At 43.7% G+C, this 19,077-nt stretch overlaps 1 protein-coding gene across 2 annotated transcripts in view; it reads left to right on the top strand.

The window, feature by feature from the left end:
- Window positions 1-6,602: 6,602 nt before the first annotated feature.
- Window positions 6,603-19,077, top strand: part of LOC118081068 (C-type lectin domain family 2 member F-like) — a 28,740-nt gene continuing 16,265 nt past the window's right edge. For both annotated transcript variants that reach the window (XM_060271209.1, XM_035107214.2), the window contains exon 1: window positions 6,603-7,134. The gene's annotated coding sequence lies outside the window, so the exon portion shown is untranslated. The remainder of the gene's footprint in view (window positions 7,135-19,077) is intronic.

Genomic DNA, 19,077 nt, shown 5'->3' with positions numbered 1-19,077 from the left:
ATTAGAAGTCAGCATAAAGAAGATGTAAATGAATAGCTTTTTGTTTTTGTTTTTGGTGATTGTCTTTTTGTATGTATATATCTTTAAAGTGTGTTGTTTTTTGTTTGTCAGTGTACATATACTATAGCTTGTTTAGCTTATAATTACAGTAAATCCGGTACTGGTCCCCACCCTCCACTCAGCTCTCGCCCTGCGGTTCCGAGAAGCTGTCAGCACAGCATTGAGTGGCCGGCTAAACCAGGTGAGGGGAGTGTATGAGTCTGAATAACCTCGTTGTTTTAGGGACTTCCCGTGCATGCGAAAACAGGCTGCAGCAGATTGAGCAGACTAGACCAAGACTGTATGTGCTACTACCACTTCCTCTAAAAATAATAAAAGAAAAGCAAACCTTGAAGCGAGTTCCATAAAAGCAGCTTGAGGTTATCTTTTGGGGAACTTGCTTTATGGAACCTTTCATTCCCTCGCAAAAGGGTGGAAGCGACAGGACAACCTTCGGAAACCCCCTTGAGCAGGCATGGCCAAACTTGGCCCTACGGATTTTTGGGACTGCAACTCCCATCATCCCTAGTTAACAGGACCAGTGGTCAGGGATGATGGGAATTGTAGTCCCAAAACATCTGGCGGGCCGAGTTGGCCATGCCTGCCCTTGAGTAACCCTAACCAAGATCATTTACACATGTGGGGGGTGGGATTCCCTTAGTCACTGAGGACCACAGACTGGGTTTTCCTTAATCCATTTGTAAGATTGCTAGCAGTCCTAGAGCGCAAAACTGAGAGTTTGCTAATTGCTTGCTTGCTGTGCGTAGCCGAGAAGACCCTTTGCGCGATTGCAACGCGCACCCCCACCCCCAATTTCCAAGCAGGGACGGGTTTTGCTTTCCTCCCTTTGGGGCTGCAAGGCGTCGACTAAGCGAGCGCCTCCTCCCTGCAGTATTGGGGGGGGGGCAGCTTCTGCTTCCTTGCGGCCATGAGGACAAGGCATCTGCAACAGAAATGGGCTTTTTCACGGAGGGGGCGGGGCGTCGTCACGGCCAGCCAGCCCCGCCTCGACAGTTTCCCGCGTAGGGGTGGAGCAGCCTCCCCCCTCCTACGTCACGGCCGGTTGCGTCATCGGTGCTGGGACATCCAATCTGTTAGCAGGGTGGGTGTGGCCGCGGGCAATTTAATCTCAGCGGTGCCGGCCGGCACGTGCTACTTCCTTGCCTCTTTCTCGGATCAGGACCTAGAGAACTGTGCTGTTGTATCTTCGATTTTGCTCCCTGCTGCTGCTGCACGAAGCTTTTTGCCTTTGTCCCTAGGGAGGCTTTTGCCTTTGGCTTCAGCAAGCTTCCAATGATCAGCTTGCTTGCTCGTAGGCTCCATCAGCTGCGCGCTCCTGCTTCTCATCTGCTGGGCTGCAGCGTTTTTGTGTTTTTTTGCTCAGCAGGCTTCTCGTACAGTTTGCCAGCAGCGCGTTTTATTTCAACAGAAGGGCAGGGAGCAGCGCGCGCGACTTCTTTCTGGGCGAGATAGTTTTGACTCTTCTGCACACACCCCTTTTGCTTCTCCTCCGTGGATTTTGTGAGAAAGGAAGGCTGTGCCCGTGTTTTATTTGCATTTACTGAGTGGGTGCTTTTGAGAGCGGGGTGGCATCGTTTGCTTGTTTGAGCTGCGGGACCGATTGTGTGTGGCCTGATTGATTGCTTTGGTCTGGGCTCTGTCTGTCCCTTGCCTCTTCTAGGGGCTTTCTGTTTACTTTGGGGTTGTTCTGGAAATCTGCGGCACTCTGCTTCCTTTTTGGCTTGGAAGTTTGAGTCCTGACTCTTTTGTTCTAGGTTTGTTTGCCCAGTTCGCTTTCTGGTCTTTAAGGGACGTCGCGTTCTTCGCCATTTTGGTTAAGGGCATTTTGGGGAGAGGCACGTGGCCTGTAAACGGCGGGAAGCAGGTCTTTCACCAGCTCTCAACTTGCTTCCTGGGATTCCTCTGTGCTTTTAAGCGCGGTTGTTTTGTTGTTTTTTGCAGGCTTGCACCTCCCCCTTCCTCTTATTAATTCTGAGCTGTTTTGTTACACTTTTTAGATTCATTCTGCGTTTTCCCTCCTTTCTGCCCAGTTTCCCTTATTGCTCACTGGGCTGTGGAAGTCCTGGTTTATATCCCCTGCTCCATGTGCCTTTTTTACTTTCTGCCCAACAGTAAAATAAAATTGATAAAATATAAACAAAATTGAAGTAGGTTAAAATAATTAGAATTGGTAATAAGAAATGAGTAATAACAACTCTAGCTTTTGTTTGAATACGTTTTGTCCTGCTTAAGGATATTTGGATTCTGCAGTTGGTTTGGGGATTATTGTTGATCGCCTGCCTGCTTATTTTGTGCTTGTAGCTGCTGGTTAGTGTGGTCAGTGCTAAGCCCAAGGTATACGGAGGCCGCTGGCTTTTTAGTGTCGACAATACTGCCTCTGACCGCCTCCTGGTGTTGCAGCCAGTGTCTAGGCAGTACTAGACGGTCCTTTTGAAGTCCCGTCTGTTGAGCTTGGTGTAGGTAATATTGGTCTTGCTTGATTGCGCTGTGCTGGGCACAGGTGCTGCTGCCTGCCAGTGTGGCCAATATTGAACTTAGCTGATTACGCTGCATTGTGCAGGGGTGGTGCCGGATGCCATCCTGCTTACGCAATATCAACCTTAGTTGACTTCTTCTGGCCCTGGTTGTGTTGCTGCCGGCCTGTGTGGACAATACTCTCCTGTCATCTGTTGGTCGTTGTTTCGGCTCCTCATTGAATTGACCTCGGGCCAAGTCGCCATGCCTGTAAACTCCAAGCAAAAGGCGGCCGTTTCCCCTCCACGCACCAGACGTGGGACTGTTAGGCTTCCTCCAACAGCATCAAGGCGTAGGACTGCTAGGCTTCCTCCTGCGCAAGCCCCCGCTAGTCAAGGGTCTGGTTTGTTACCCCACCAAGTTTCTCTGATTCCCAATCAAGCCTTAATGCGTTGCATGGAGGCGCTCGAAGCCCTCGCCCACCGATTCGATGCTCGGGCACTGAACCAATCACGCGCCTTGCCCTCAACTCGGGGTCATGTGGCAGGATCATCGTCGGCTTTTTCTGGCCTTTCACATTCCCAACCCCCTTCAACCCAGGCAGCGCCTCCAGGTTTTTTGCCAACTTCTCCAGGCCATACGTATTCTCACCCGCCTCCAGTACAATCGACGCCAGAGCTTCCTAGCACGTCATCCGTTTCGTTTAGCCAGTCCTTGACAACATCTGCTCGTGTATTTCAGGGTGCCCAAGTGGGCAGCCGTCCTGTGGCTGCAATAGCACAAGCTCAAGGTGCTGCTGCTGCAAGGGTGCAGGGGCCAAGTGGCTCGGGGGTTTCGGTTGCAGTAGCTGGTCAGGGTCAGAATGCTGGGCCTAAGTCTCTGGCAAAGAAGTGCAAAAGGAAGCATAGTGGTAAAGGAAAGAAGAAAAGGCGCAAGGACTACTCCTCTGATGAGTCAAGCACATCAAGTTCAGATGATAGCGATGCCTCGCTTGATGGTTATTGGGGTGAAGGAGAGGATTTGGGGGCCCTCCCAGACTGGTGCTTGGACCGGAGAGCCAACTCCCACCGCAAACGGTTTGGGGGGACTCTAGAGTGGAAGGATGGGGCTTTGGTCGGAAAGGTAAAGAAATCCACGTATAACACAACAGACGATCATCCTGGCGATGTTCCTGGCTATCATTTGAGCACAAAATTGCGGGCAAAAATTCTGAATGGGGAATATGTGGACATATTCAAGTTAGTGCCGTCATGGAAAGTGAGGCGTAGGGGAGAGTCAAAGCAGGTCGTAAGGTCCTTCGCCAATTGGCTTGATGGTTTCCATGTTTTTATGGGAGTGGTATCTATGGCCTACCCTAAGCGGGCGTGGCACCTTATCAAATATCTCAAAATTGTAAGGGAGGTGTGTGCATTGGCAGGAGAAGCCGCTGCAATTAATTATGACGCAAGTTTTCGCCGGGACGCTTCCCGCCTATCCAGCACCAGATGGGACCAGGTGGACCGGGAATTATGGCTTGAGGTTGTCCACATGAACAATAACAACAAGTTCATCTCCAAGCATAACCCTCATCGCAAGGTCTGCTGGGATTTCAACGACGGGATTTGCCAGCGGCCGAACTGCAAATTTTTCCATGAATGCGAGAGGTGCTTCGACACTCACCCCCGCATTTCTTGTAAATGGGATTAAACAGCGCTTTCTGGGGGTGTGTGTGCAAGACATACGTAAACAAATAGTTGCTCCTTGCTTGCAAGCTTCCCCATTAAACTATTCACTCAAGCGATTACTTGATGAATACTCAAATCCCGAGGAGACTTAATTCATTTGGGACGGTTTCTTTTTTAATTTTTATTTTCAATTAAAGACAATCCAATCAATAATAAATTGAATCTTGCCACATTAAAACACAAACAATAAAACCAATATTACAATCTGAATTAATTTCAAGGGAGCTTCCCATGTTCTGGATGTCAGAAGAAAGTCTCTTTCAGTTGTTCCTGCATTCATCTCTCTTGATTTTTTTCCAGCTTCATAAGTCCAATCTTAACCCATTATTTTATGCAGTCCTGGTATGTGACTCTCGTGTCCATTAAATCCATATTTCTATTTTAATGCAGGAGGCAATTTCTTCTGTTGTTGTTGTTCTTCAATCTCTCTGTGACCCCATCTTTGATTTTCTGCTTTATCTTCCGGGCTCTGTTCCCGCTTTTCTCAACAGATGCCAACCCTCCTTCTTTTGATAAGATTTGTGGCACGGCAGTCTTTAGGTCTTTCATACGTCTGAGGTGTTAGTATTCCAAATAGAAATGAAATTCCATTGAAAAGCAATGCCGTGGGATATATTTCACTAATTGTTTGGTGAGTGTATCTGAAGAAGTGTGCATGCACACGAAAGCTCATACCAAAATATAAACTTAGTTGGTCTTTAAGGTGCTACTGAAGGAATTTTTTTATTTTGTTTGGTGAATGTTTGGCTTAGCTCATCTAAGATACGCCTGCTTCCCCGGGCCATAGGGAAGCGAGCCGAATCAAAATATATAGCCGCTCACCTCGCGATGAAGCCCCACAATGAAAGTCCTTTTCAAATCAAAGCTCTGGCACCCAGTGACTGATTTAATTAGCAAGGGGTTTTTTTTATCTCCTTTCCAGAACATACCTGTTTCTTAGTCCAAATTTTAATGATTTTAGGAAACGGGGATCTCCCGCTCTGGAGAGATGCCAATTCATGCAATGCAGTCTCACCCATCATCTCTGCCCCCACATTCTGTAGCGAGCGGGGGGGGGGGGTAGTCAGCAGGGATAATTACCCCCCATATTACTCCTGAAAACCTGCATGGTTGGGGTCTGGTGTTCTGGGAAAGCAGCTAGCAGCCATGGCAGGAAACCGGCCATTTGGGACGGTTTCAATCAGGGCTTGAGAATTCCTGTTTCCTTTCCCCTTAGCTCCAAGGACCCACCAAATCAAAAACCAGTGTGGTATTTCTATCATGCACAATTTAACATTTAACTACGTTTCCTTCAGGTGGTGCAGGGGCTCTCAGATGCGGTTTCCGGGCTGCCTCCACCTTCCCTGAAGGTAGCCAGGCTGAATAGTTGCTGGGGTCAGGGAAGGCGGAGGCAGCCCCCCCCCCCGGAAGCTGCGCCACCTGAAGGCAGCCAGGTTTAGCTCCCCAGCTGAGCATTCAGAATTAAAACTGAAACTTTCCAGAAAACCACAAAGCCAACAAACTTGCAACTTGTGAAAAAGCAGCAATGCAAGAAATTGAAGAAAGCAAACCAACTGCAAATGAATCAGAATCACAAGAAAACATAAAACAACACTGACCCAAACCCAAACCTGATTCTAATCCCTACCCCAACACTAACCTGGTCCTAAAATTAACCCTAACCCAGAAGTGGTCTAGATAGCTTTCTGATTGCTACATTTGGTAATGTGCAGCCGAGGCTCTTTGTCTTTGCCTCGTGGTTTCCTGGTAACACTAGATAGGGCAGTTTCCTGTGTTCACAGTGAGAAACCCAGCGCTCTCAGCTTGGACTTGCAGTGGCAGAAAAAAAATGGGTGCTGGCTGAATTTCTGTCTGTTGTGCACCTGGCACATGAACTGTGTTTGCGCTATAAACTCTCAATCACTAAACCATCTGTTTTTAGGCAAGCTTAAACCAGGGATAGGCAAACTCTGGCCCTGCAGGTGTTTGGGACTACAATTCCCATCATCCCTGACCGCTGGTCCTGTTAGCTAGGGATGATGGGAGTTGTAGTCCCAAACATCTGCAGGGCCGGAGTTTGCCTATGTCTGGCCTGGACCAGCATGCATAATCTCCTTTCTTTCCTTTCTTTCTCTAGATATTAATTATTCTGGAATGTTTCCAAATGCTTATTGTGTGCGTGTTTGTGTGGAAAGCAAAGAGCGGTTTTATTATGCTCGAGCAGGAAAAGAAAACCCACACCTGCTACAAAGCTATTGGCAGAGCAATCCTAGCCACGCCTACTCAGCTTTTAGTCGCAGGGGAGTAGTGGCAGTTGGTGTATTTCTAACGATAACAGCAACGGTTTTCCTGTAGCTGCAGCTGCGCCTGAGTGCCTGCCCTTCCCATTTGTTGCCAGGCTCCGCTGAGGGGCCTCAGGGACGACACACTGCTCTTTCCCCCTGCTTTTATACATTTATTTTAAATGTATAGGATTTCGAATCCTTCATGGTTTTCATGCTTTTCTCATTTTAGGATTGCAGCTGCCTTTTCTTTTTAAATGATATTTGCATCCTGCTTTTCCAACAACAAATGTTGAGCTCCAAGCTGTTTTCAGTAACTGCATTAAAAAACAAACAAGGCTTGCAATCGCTATAATATAAAACGTCGTGCTTCCCCGGCCCCCGCTTTTTCCTTCTAGTCACGTGGCTGCAGCAGCAGCTGCAAAAAAGGCACCAGGATCCGTTCCTGGGGTTTTCCAACGGGAGTTTTCTGACTGGAGTTTTCTGACAGGAAAGACCTGACTGTTTCACAGGCTTCGCAACTCCCAGGTTGGGTGATGCTGTGGTAGAATGTAGTTGATTCTGCGGCTTTTTGCTCATTGCACCGATTCGTTTTTTTAAGAACCCTATATGAACAGATTCTAGACTGCAAGCAGGTATGGTGGGTTGTAATTGTAAAATTGTAGAGTTGGAAGGGAGCCCGAGGGTCCTCTAGTCCAGCCCCCTGCAATTCAGGAACTCTGCTTAAATGAAGAAGAGGAAAGGTGACAGAGGAGGCGGTAATTGGGAAGCCACATATCCTATTCCCTACCCCCCCCCAAAAAATTGCCTTTCCAATTTAAATATAAAGTGCTTTGGAGTGTGGATCTTGGTTGTCTGTGTGAGGTTTGGAATAAAGGAGTTCTGCAAAGGCGGGGAAACGCTGTGCTGAATTTACGCAGGGGGGCTCCCCTCACTTGGGGAGGAGGCTTTTGCCTAGCTTCTATCATACAATTGTTTTTACTTTATTAGGAGGCCAGATGAGGGGGGGGGACACACATGTACGTGTGTGTATGTGTGTATATAGAGGTCGCCCCAGCACATGGCAAGAATCCATGACTGGCATCGCCATGTTAACTCGCCGGGAGAACCCAAACCTGATAGGACTGAAGCGTTTCTGAATAATTCTGTGGAAGTATTTTGGTGTCTTTCGGCAAATTTTTGTAGGAGTTCATTAATTTAATATATGCTGCTCTGCTGAAGAAGGATGATTGTGTTATCAATAATTTTTCATGTGTGAATGGGCACTGTTAATGCAATTCTTACCGCTTTGCACTTCACCACGTTTTATTTCTTTCTGGCCATGCTGCTTACAGTCTTTCTCCCACCTCTCATGTGCTTGCTCACTGGGTGGATTTGATTTAAATCAAACTGATTTAAATCACTAGTCAGTAAGGCTTGATTTAAATCATAGTTTTCTACAGAAAGACTAATTCTAGCTGGTATAACTTTAATATGCAAGTAGATGAAGATTTTTAGAATAACAACTTTTCATATTAGGTTTTTTTTATCCCCAGTTTAATAGGTTAATCATTCATATTTGGACAACTTTTCTGTTGTACTTAGGAAGGAGAAAAATAATCCTTACCTTAATAATAACAATTTAAATAGATTTATTCAACTGAAACAATAACATTACAGCATATGTTATTTGCTTAAACAAACATCCATGTTTGTTAACTAATTTGGCTAAACAAAAACAAAATATATATACAGTATTTTAAGAAACTTAGACTGTCAGCCCAGCCTACACATGAAAAACTTAAATACTGTCCACTCCAAACAATCAGAAAAATATTGTTTCTATTCTATTCACTGAACTTCTTGAAACTTAGCACTGAAGGGGTTGTTTCTGTATTCATAGGTTTGTAGAACAATAGGATTAAGGTCTTTTTCTCAACTCTGTTCATGTTATAACATTTTTGCTGTGAAGAAGAGGCATGTGATCTCTGCTGAGTCAAATTCAGTTTTGAGAACTGCAAAAGTAAACCAAGCATCTGTGATAATATCTTGTAGGCAGAGAAACTGCCCAATAATCTTACAAAAACCTCTGGAAGAGCATGACATTGTGAATGGATTAATGGAATTTATTTACCAAAAAATTTAAACATAAACAATCTTATTCTACATAATTAAAAAACTAATCTTTATTTCATGATGGAATAACATTTGGATGGTAATATATTTTCCTCAAAAAGCATTTTTTTTTAAAAAAATGATTTAAATAAAAAAAAAATCAATTTTTTTTTAAAATCATTGATTTTTATCCACCCTGCTTGCTCATAAAAGCAACTTGGTATAACGGCTTCATGGGTTCATTGAAGGGCACTCTATTCCATCAAAGGTCATGTTGTTGTTTAGTCGTTTAGTCGTGTCCGACTCTTCGTGACCCCATGGACCAGAGCACGCCAGGCACTCCTGTCTTGCACTGCCTCCCGCAGTTTGGTCAAACTCATGTTCGTAGCTTCGAGAACACTGTCCAACCATCTTGTCCTCTGTCGTCCCCTTCTCCTAGTGCCCTCAATCTTTCCCAACATCAGGGTCTTTTCCAAGGATTCTTCTCTTCTCATGAGGTGGCCAAAGTATTGGAGCCTCAGCTTCACGATCTGTCCTTCCAGGGAGCACTCAGGGCTGATTTCCTTAAGAATGGATAGGTTTGATCTTCTTGCAGTCCATGGGACTCTCAAGAGTCTCCTCCAGCACCATAATTCAAAAGCATCAATTCTTCGGCGATCAGCCTTCTTTATGGTCCAACTCTCACTTCCATACATCACTACTGGGAAAACCATAGCTTTAACTATACGGACCTTTGTCGGCAAGGTGATGTCTCTGCTTTTTAAGATGCTGTCTAGGTTTGTCATTGCTTTTCTCCCAAGAAGCAGGCGTCTTTTAATTTCGTGACTGCTGTCACCATCTGCAGTGATCAAGGAGCCCAAGAAAGTAAAATCTCTCACTGCCTCCATTTCTTCCCCTTCTATTTGCCAGGAGGTGATGGGACCAGTGGCCATGATCTTGGTTTTTTTGATGTTGAGCTTCAGACCATATTTTGCGCTCTCCTCTTTCACCCTCATTAAAAGGTTCTTTAATTCCTCCTCGCTTTCTGCCATCAAGGTTGTGTCATCTGCATATCTGAGGTTGTTGATATTTCTTCCAGCAATCTTAATTCCGGCTTGGGATTCATCCAGTCCAGCCTTTCGCATGATGAATTCTGCATATAAGTTAAATAAGCAGGGAGACAATATACAACCTTGTCGTACTCCTTTCCCAATTTTGAACCAATCAGTTGTTCCATATCCAGTTCTAACTGTAGCTTCTTGTCCCACATAGAGATTTCTCAGGAGACAGATGAGGTGATCAGGCACTCCCATTTCTTTAAGAACTTGCCATAGTTTGCTGTGGTCGACACAGTCAAAGGCTGTGCATCATACATTTGTTAGTCACTCTAAGTAGATAGTTTTATTACTTCCCCTTTCCAGTTCTGCAAAGAAGCAGGCTTGAAACTGGAAGGAAAAGGGGGCCAGGGGCTTTTGGGAAGTGATCTGTATCTGAGGGTGTACGAACTTGGCTGTGGATGTCACTGTGTTTTACAAGGCTTCCTTTAGCAGGAATAGTAAAGGTAAAGGGGTTGCGCGCTCATCTCGCATTATTGGCCGAGGGAGCCGGTGTACAGCTTCCAGGTCATGGGGCCAGCATGACAAAGCCGCTTCTGGCGAACCAGGGCAGCGCACAGAAATGCCGTTTACCTTCCCCGTGGAGCGATCCCTATTTATCTACTTGCACTTTGACGTGCTTTTGAACTGCTAGGTTGGCAGGAGAAGGGACCGAGCAACGGGAGCTTATCCCGTCGCGGGGATTCGAACCGCTGCCCTTCTGATCAGCAAGTCCTAGGCTCTGTGGTTTAACCCACAGCGCCACCTGCATCCCATTTAGCAGGAATATCTGCCCCCTGAAGCTTACTCCCTCCCAGAACATTTCTAATAACCCCCACCTCTAACCCCTGAAGCTTTTTCTCAATTCAAGCCCTTCGTTTTAATCTCTCTCTGAGTTTTGTAACTTTAGTATAGTCTTACCATCTTCTTTGGACTCTGCTTGTTGTTGTTTAGTCATTTAGTCGTGTCTGACTCTTCATGACCCCATGGACCAGAGCATGCCAGGCACTCCTGTCTTGTACTGCCTCCCGCAGTTTGGTCAGACTCATGTTCGTAGCTTCAAGAACACTGTTCAACCAACTCGTCCTCTGTCGTCCCCTTCTCCTTGTGCCCTCCATCTTTCCCAACATCAGGGTCTTTTCCAGGGAGTCTTCTCTTCTCATGAGGTGGCCAAAGTATTGGAGCCTCAGCTTCAGGATCTGTCCTTCCAGTGAGAACTCAGGGCTGATTTCCTTCAGAACGGATAGGTTTGATCTTCTTGCAGTCCATGGGACTCTCAAGAGTCTCCTCCAAAACCATAATTCAAAAGCATCAATTCTTCGGCGACCAGCCTTCTTTATGGTCCAGCTCTCACTTCCATACATCACTACTGGGAAAACCATAGCTTTAACTATATAGACCTTTGTTGGCAAGGTGATGTCTCTGCTTTTTAAGATGCTGCTAGGTTTCTCATTGCTTTTCTCCCAAGAAGCAGGCGTCTTTTAATTTCGTGACTGCTGTCACCATCTGCAGTGATCATGGAACCCAAGAAAGTAAAATCTCTCACTGCCTCCATTTCTTCCCCTTCTATTTGCCAGAAGGTGATGGGACCAGTGGCCATGATCTTAGTTTTTTTGATGTTGAGCTTCAGACCATAGTTTGCGCTCTCCTCTTTCATCCTCATTAAAGAAGAGTTTGGATTTGATACCCCGCTTTATCGCTACCCGAAGGAGTCTCAAAGCGGCTCACATTCTCCTTTCCCTTCCTCCCCTACAACAAACACTCTGTGAGGTGAGTGGGGCTGAGAGGCTTCAGAGAAATGTGACTAGCCCAAGGTCACCCAGCAACTGCATGTGGAGGAGCGGAGACGCGAACCTGGTTCCCCAGATTACGAGTCTATCACTCTTAACCACTTTACTGCACTGGCTGTCTTCCTCACTTTCTGCCATCAAGGTTGTGTCATCTGCATACCTGAGGTTGTTGATATTTCTTCCGGCAATCTTAATTCCGGTTTGGGATTCATCTAGTCCAGCCTTTCGCATGATGAATTCTGCATATAAGATATATAAGCAGGGAGACAATATACAGCCTTGTCGTATTCCTTTCCCAATTTTGAATCAATCAGTTGTTCCATATCTAGTTCTAACTGTTGCTTCTTGTCCCACATAGAGATTTCTCAGGAGACAGATGAGGTGATCAGGCACTCCCATTTCTTACCAAGCGCTTACCATAGTTTGCTGTGTTCGGCACAAATGCTTTTGCATAGTCAATGAAGCAGAAGTAGATGTTTTTCCTGGAACTCCATAATCCAGCGCATGTTTGCTATTTCGTCTCTGGTTCCTCTGCCCCTTCGAAATCCAGCTTGCGCTTCTGGGAGTTCTCGGTCCACATACTGCCTAAGCCTGCCTTGTAGAATTTTAAGCAAAACCTTGCTGGCGTGTGAAATGAGCGCAATTGTGCGGTAGTTGGAGCATTCTTTGGCGCTGCCCTTCTTTGGGATTGGGATGTAGACTGATCTTCTCCAATCCTCTGGCCACTGCTGAGTTTTCCAAACTTGCTGGCATATTGAGTGTAGCACCTTAACAGCATCATCTGGACTCTGCTACAATCAGTAAAAAAACAGTGCTTTGCATGCTTTATAAACCTGCACCACCAGGTAGCGCTGGAGAGCAAAAAAATTCTAAGTGGTTTTTACATAGTTTTTTTCCTTTTTTAAAAAATGATTTCGATTTCTGACTTATTTATAGCATTTTTTCCGTGTGTGTACATCCACCCTTTGTCTCCTTCCTTTCCTTTAACAATTGCTGCACAGTTGAAATTTAGATTGTAAACTTCTAGGGGCAGTGATCTGCCTTTTTGCATCACTTGTTACTCTATTCCTGGTTGTTCTTAGTTGTTCTGGTTTAGTTTTGGGTTACTCGTGACATTTTAAGGTGGAGACATTTATGTAACTAATTTTCCTTTGTTACTCTGATGACTTAGAATCATAGAGTTGGAAGAGACCACAAGGGCCATCCAGTCCAAACCCCTGCCAAGCAGGAAACACCATCAAAGCATTCTTGACATATGCCTGTCAAGCCTCTGCTTAAAGACCTCCAAAGAAGGGGACTCCACCACACTCCTTGGTAGCAAATTCCACTGCCGAACAGCTCTTACTGTCAGGAAGTTCTTCCTAATGTTTAGGTGGAATCTTCTTTCTTGTAGTTTGAATCCATTGCTCCGTGTCCGCTCCTCTGGAGCAGCAGAAAACAACCTTTCTCCCTAAGCTGTTCCTCATAAGGCATCGTTTCCAGGCCTTTGACCATTTTGGTTGCCCTCTTCTGGACACATTCCAGCTTGTCAATATCCTTCTTGAACTGTGGTGCCCAGAATTGGACACAGTACTCCAGGTGAGGTCTGACCAGAGCAGAATACAGTGGTACTATTACTTCCCTTGATCTAGATGCTATACTCCTATTGATGCAGCCCAGAATTGCATTGGCTTTTTTTAGCTGCTGCATCACACTGTTGACTCATGTCAAGTTTGTGGTCTACCAAGACTCCTAGATCCTTTTCACATGTACTGCTCTCAAGCCAGGTGTCACCCACCCTGTATTTGTGCCTTTTTTTTTTTTGCCCAAGTGTAGTACCTTACATTTCTCCTTGTTAAAATTCATCTTGTTTGCTTTGGCCCAGTTGTCTAATCTTTTAAGGTCATTTTGAAGTGTGATCCTGTCCTCTGGGGTATTAGCCACCCCTCCCAATTTGGTGTCATCTGCAAACTTGCTCAGGATGCCCACAAGCCCATCATCCAAGTCATTGTTGAATAAGACTGGGCCCAAGACAGAACCCTGTGGCACCCCACTAGTCACTACTCTCCAGGAGGAGGAGCCATTGATGAGCACCCTTTGGGTTCGGTCAGTAAGCCAAAATTACAAATCCACTGAATGGTAGCATTGTCTAGGCCGCATTTTACCAGCTTCTTTACAAGAATATCATGGGGCACCTTGTCAAAGGCCTTGCTAAAATTGAGATAGGCTACATCCACAGCGTTCCCTTCATCTACCAGGCTTGTAATTCTGTCAAAAAATGAGATCAGATTAGTCTGACATGACTTATTTTTTAGAAACCCATGCTGACTTTTAGCGATCACAGTTTTGTGTTATGATATGCCCCCATGGCAGCCATTTTGTGACTCGTACCAACAGCACCTTATCAAAATTCCACATACGCCCACGCTCTAAAGAAGTTGGCAACCTGGACCCCTGCCATTAACACATACACTGGACACACCACATCAGTGGAAAATTAAGGCTGCGGGGACGCCAGGTGGTTGGAACAGCCCACTGCACCATCCACTCAGGGGATTGTTTGTTTTTAAAAATAATTTACATACTGCATTTCGTTTGACGTGCAAGGTTTTGTTCCCCCCCCCCCGGAAATAAAACAATAACTATCCCAATAAAGTATAACCATAAAGCATCATATGCCCAAGGTTATTAAAAGCTGGCGTCAGTGGTTGGGATATGCTCATATCAACAGATACGTTTTTAGTAAATGAGATTGCAAAGAGTCGGTGCCACCAGTTTCCTTGTCACGGAGATAAGAGTTTTGCAGGTCGCAGCAGGGCTAAAGGCGTCCTATGAAAATCTTAGCTTATTGGACAGTTCTGTAATTTATTTATAAAATTTTAAAAGCATTTATATGGCATCCTCATACTATATCAGAGCGTTGTGCAGCAATATATAAACATTTTGTATATATTTTCTATAAAACACAATTAAAAGCAGTGTAATCATTAAAATGACTGGCTACTCAGTAAAATTTTATACAACTGCATAGGCCTGTTGGCATAAAAATATCTTCAAGAGACACCTGGAAATCAAAAGTGAGGATCTCTGCCCAATCTTTCCTGTTCCGCAAAATGCCCAACTTTTGCTTGAGGCTGGTGAAGCCTCTGTAATACAGGGGGCAGCTAACAGGGCTTCTTTGGATGATCTCAGTGACACAAGGTTTCAGGTGGACGGGGCTTTGCACATCATTGCAAGGGCAGCCAGTGCGGTCTTATCACATGTTATCGGTCATCTTCCTCCCGATCAGCAGTTCTAGCTTCTGCATTCTCTATCAGCTGAAGCTTCTGGAGCAAGCCAAGGGCAGCCCTGCATGAAGTACATTGCAGCAATTCAGTCTCAAGGTTACCAGGGCATGAACTATACAGGCCATGTTATCCCTATCCTTGTATAGCCAGGGCCAGATTAACACCTTTAGAGGCCCTAAGCACTTAAAAGACTTTGGTGCCCCAAAATATAAACAATAATAGACCATTAAATAAAACCTTATTTTTCAAAAAGAAACAAAACCTACAGTAAATTGGAAAATAATGCTTCCATCTATACTTCCACTTTATTTTTATTCGGGGGGGGGGGAGGGATTAATAAAGGTAAAGGGACCCCATTAGGTCCAGTCGTGACTGACTCTGGGGTTGCGGCACTCATCTCTCTTTACTGGCCGAGGGTGCCGGTGTACAGCTTCCAGGTCATGTGGCCAGCATGACTAAGCCGCTTCTGGCGAACCAGAGCAGCACACGGAAACGCCGTTTACCTTCCCGCTGTAGCGGTTCCTATTTATCTACTTGCACTTTGACGTGCTTTTGAACTGCTAGGTTGGCAGGAGCTGGGACCGAGCAACGGGAGCTCACCCCGTCATGGAGATTCGAACCACCGACCTTCTGTTTGGCAAGCCCTAGGCTCTGGTTTATTTTTTTTATATAATAAATTTTATTCAATTTTCCAATTTAACAAATTAAAATAAAAAAACAAACTTTTATACAAAACATCTTATGTTTTCCTCTTACATCTTGCTCTGCCGAGCTGTGACTTCCCCCCCTCCCTTCATGCGGGTATCTTGTTAACTCCGATTTTTGCAGTTCCTTTTTAACTTTTTTTTTAGTCAATTCGTAGGATTTATTTCAATCCTGCAAGTGTTTTTAAAGATCTACAGTTTTTCTCCATATAGTCCACATATTTACTCCAGTCCTTTTGAAACCTCGTCTCTCCTTGGTCTCGGATCTTGCAAGTCAGTCTAGCTAATTCAGCATAGTCCATCATTTTCATCTGCCACTCATTGTAGGTACTTCCTGTAATTTCCATTTTTGGGCTAACAATGTCCTAGCCGCGGTTGTCGCATACATAAACAATACTTGATCTTCTTTTCTAATCTCTCCTCCTATTATTCCCAACAAAAATGCTTCCGGTTTTTTTGAGAAGGTATATTTAAACATCTTTTTCAGTTCGTTATATAACATCTCCCAAAATCTTTTTACCTTGTCGCATGTCCACCACATATGATAAAATTCACCGTCTCTCTCTTTACATTTCCAGCATGCTTTATCACTCATTCTATACATTTTAGCTAGTTTAACTGGTGTTAAATACCATCTATACATCATCTTATATACATTTTCCTTCAAGGCAGTACATGCTGTAAATCTTAAAGTTTGATTCCATAGTTTCAACCACACGTCATATTCAATATTATGCCCAAAATCCTTTGCCCATTTAATCATTACCTCTTTTGTCAACTTGTCTTTTGTGTACCATTCTAGCAACAAATCATACATTTTTGACAAAAGCTTTGTTTTGCCTTCTAGCACTTCCATTTAGAATTTGGACCTTTTGTCCTCAAAACCTATTTTCCTATCTTCTCTAAGGACATCATTTATTTGATGGTATTGTATCCATCCTGTTAAAACCCCTTTAATTTCTTCATAAGATTTCAGTCTTCAGCCTTTTTCAGTTTTTATCAAAATTTCCTCATATGTGGCCCTCCTCCCCTCCATGTTTACTTTCTTGACTGTTAATACCTCTGCTGGTGATACCCACCATGGTGTCTTAGTCTCTAACAGCATTTTATTCCTTTCCCACACCTCATACAGAGATCTTCTTATCACATGGTTTGTAAACCCTTGATGAGACTTTTTTTATCATACCATAAATATGCATGCCATCCAAATCTATTATTAAAACCTTCCAAATCTAGCAGGTCCGTATTCTTTAGAGTTATCCACTCTTTTATCCAGCACAGACAAGATGCTTCGTAATAAAGTCTCAGGTCTGGTAAGGAGAATCCGCCTCTTTCTTTTCTATCTATCAAGATTTTATGTTTTATTCTAGGCTTTTCCCCCTGCCAGACAAATCTTGACAAAATCCTCTGCCATTCTTGGAATTGTCTAGTGCCTTTCACAACAGGTATGGTTTGAAATAGGAATAACATCTTAGGTAACACATTCATCTTTATTGCTGCTATTCTTCCCAAGAATGACATTTTCATATTAGTCCATCTTTCTAGGTCTTTCTTTATTTCTCTCCATACTGGTTCGTAGTTGTCACTGTATAAATTAATATTCTTTGCTGTCATGCATATTCCCAGGTATTGTACTTTTTTTGCCACGTCAAATCCGTATTTCAGCTGTAGCTCCTGCGTCTCCTCCGTCGTCATATTCATTACCATGACCTTTGTTTTCTGTCTATTTAACTTAAATCCTGCAAGTTGGCCAAATTTCTCAATTTCTTCTATAGCTTCTGCAACACTTTCCTTAGGGTTTTCCACTGTTAAAACTAAATCATCTGCGAAGGCTTTCACTTTGAATTGTTTTGCACCGACTTTAATTCCTCTAATAGAAGAAAGATCTCTTAGTCTGTTCAACAATACTTCCAGGACCATAATGAATAATAGAGGGGATAAAGGACAACCCTGTCTAGTTCCCTTTGTGATGTCAAAATATTCTGTCAATGTATTATTAATTATCAGTCTTGCCTTTTGTTCTGAATATATTGCCTCGATCCCATTCAAAAATAAATCTTTCCCAACCATCGATTCCAAGTTTCTCTTCATAAACTGCCAAGATATATTGTCGAAGGCTTTCTCTGCATCCACAAACATCAAGACTGCTGGTTTATCTATCTTGGTTTCCAGATATTCTATTACATCTATTATATGTCTAACATTGTCCTTTAACTGTCTACCAGGAAGAAAACCAGCTTGGGCTTTATGTATCATTTCCTTCAATACTTCTTTCAGCCTCTTAGACATTATATCTGCGAATAATTTATAGTCATTGTTCAATAATGATATTGGTCTATAATTTCTTACTTCTAAACCATCTGTGCCAGGCTTTGGAATCAATGTTATATACGCCTCCTTCCATGTATTTGGGATCTTCCCTCCTGCAAGAATGTCATTCATCACCTCTTCTAAAATTGGTACCAACTGTCCATTTAGTACTTTATAATATTTCGCTGAAAGTCCATCTGGTCCTGGGGCTTTACCTAATTTCATTCTCTTTATTGCTTGTTGTACTTCTCGTGTTGTTATCTGGTTATTAAGTCTCTTTCTTTCCTCATCAGGAATTGGTTTCAAACCATATTTTCCTAGATAGTCACTGATCTTCTTCTCCTCTTCTTTCTTTTTGCAATACAAGTCTTTATAAAACTTTTGAAAGGCTTTCTTAATTTCCTTTGATTCTTCCGTCACACCTCCCTCTGTTTTTATCTTAGTTATTGTATTTTGGTTTTGACGTTTCCTTAACTGCCAGGCCAACAGTTTTCCCGTTTTATTTGCCGATTCGAAATTTCTTTGTCTCATTTGCTTTATTTTCCATTCGATCTCCTGATTGATCAACATAGAGAATTGTGTCTTTAACATCTTTATATTATTCTTAATTTGTTGATTCTCTGGTTTGTCAATCAGGTTTTTTTCATTTTCCATGAGACATTTCAAAATTTCTTCCTTCTTTTTTTCTTTCTTTCGTTTCAAGAAGCTGTTTTGTTGTATTAGAAAGCCTCTCATCACTGCTTTACTTGCATCCCATACCATGTCCAATCCAGTGTCTTTATGTAAATTCCGGTAAAAATAGTCCTTCAGGACCTTCTTAGCTTTCATCACCACCTCTTTATCTTCCCTAGGCTCTGGTTTATCCCACAGCGCCACATACTTTAACCCACAGCGCCACCTACTTTTTCTAATTGCAAAGTCTTTGACCAGATTCTCGAAACATCTTACGTAACATGCTTAGTAGAGATAAGGCATGGAGCCTGCCTTGTTGCATAGTTGTTTTATCCCAACAAAGACATTGCAACTAGAAAAAGTAGTTACCCCCCTTCTCAGTAGAACAACATTGGAAGGCTTGTGGTGGTGGTGGGGAGGTCTTTACCCCCCCTTCCTATTTCCCAGTAACAGTATCTGCTCCTCTGTTGGGTAGGGCTGGCTGATACCTAGTTTTCAACATTGTGATATATCACCAGCTAAACATTGCAATATACCTATATATCATGATATTTTGAACCAAGTGGGAATAAGCCCCCTGACGTATCCTCTTCCGAAGCACCTGACAATCAAAATCACAAGCAGTGGTCAAACCCCTGCAGGGCTGATTCATTGCATCATTTGCAGTCT

Source organism: Zootoca vivipara, chromosome 2 (assembly GCF_963506605.1).
Source record: "Zootoca vivipara chromosome 2, rZooViv1.1, whole genome shotgun sequence".
NCBI classification, from domain to species: domain Eukaryota; kingdom Metazoa; phylum Chordata; class Lepidosauria; order Squamata; family Lacertidae; genus Zootoca; species Zootoca vivipara.
This window is presented reverse-complemented; position numbering and strand designations above follow the sequence as displayed.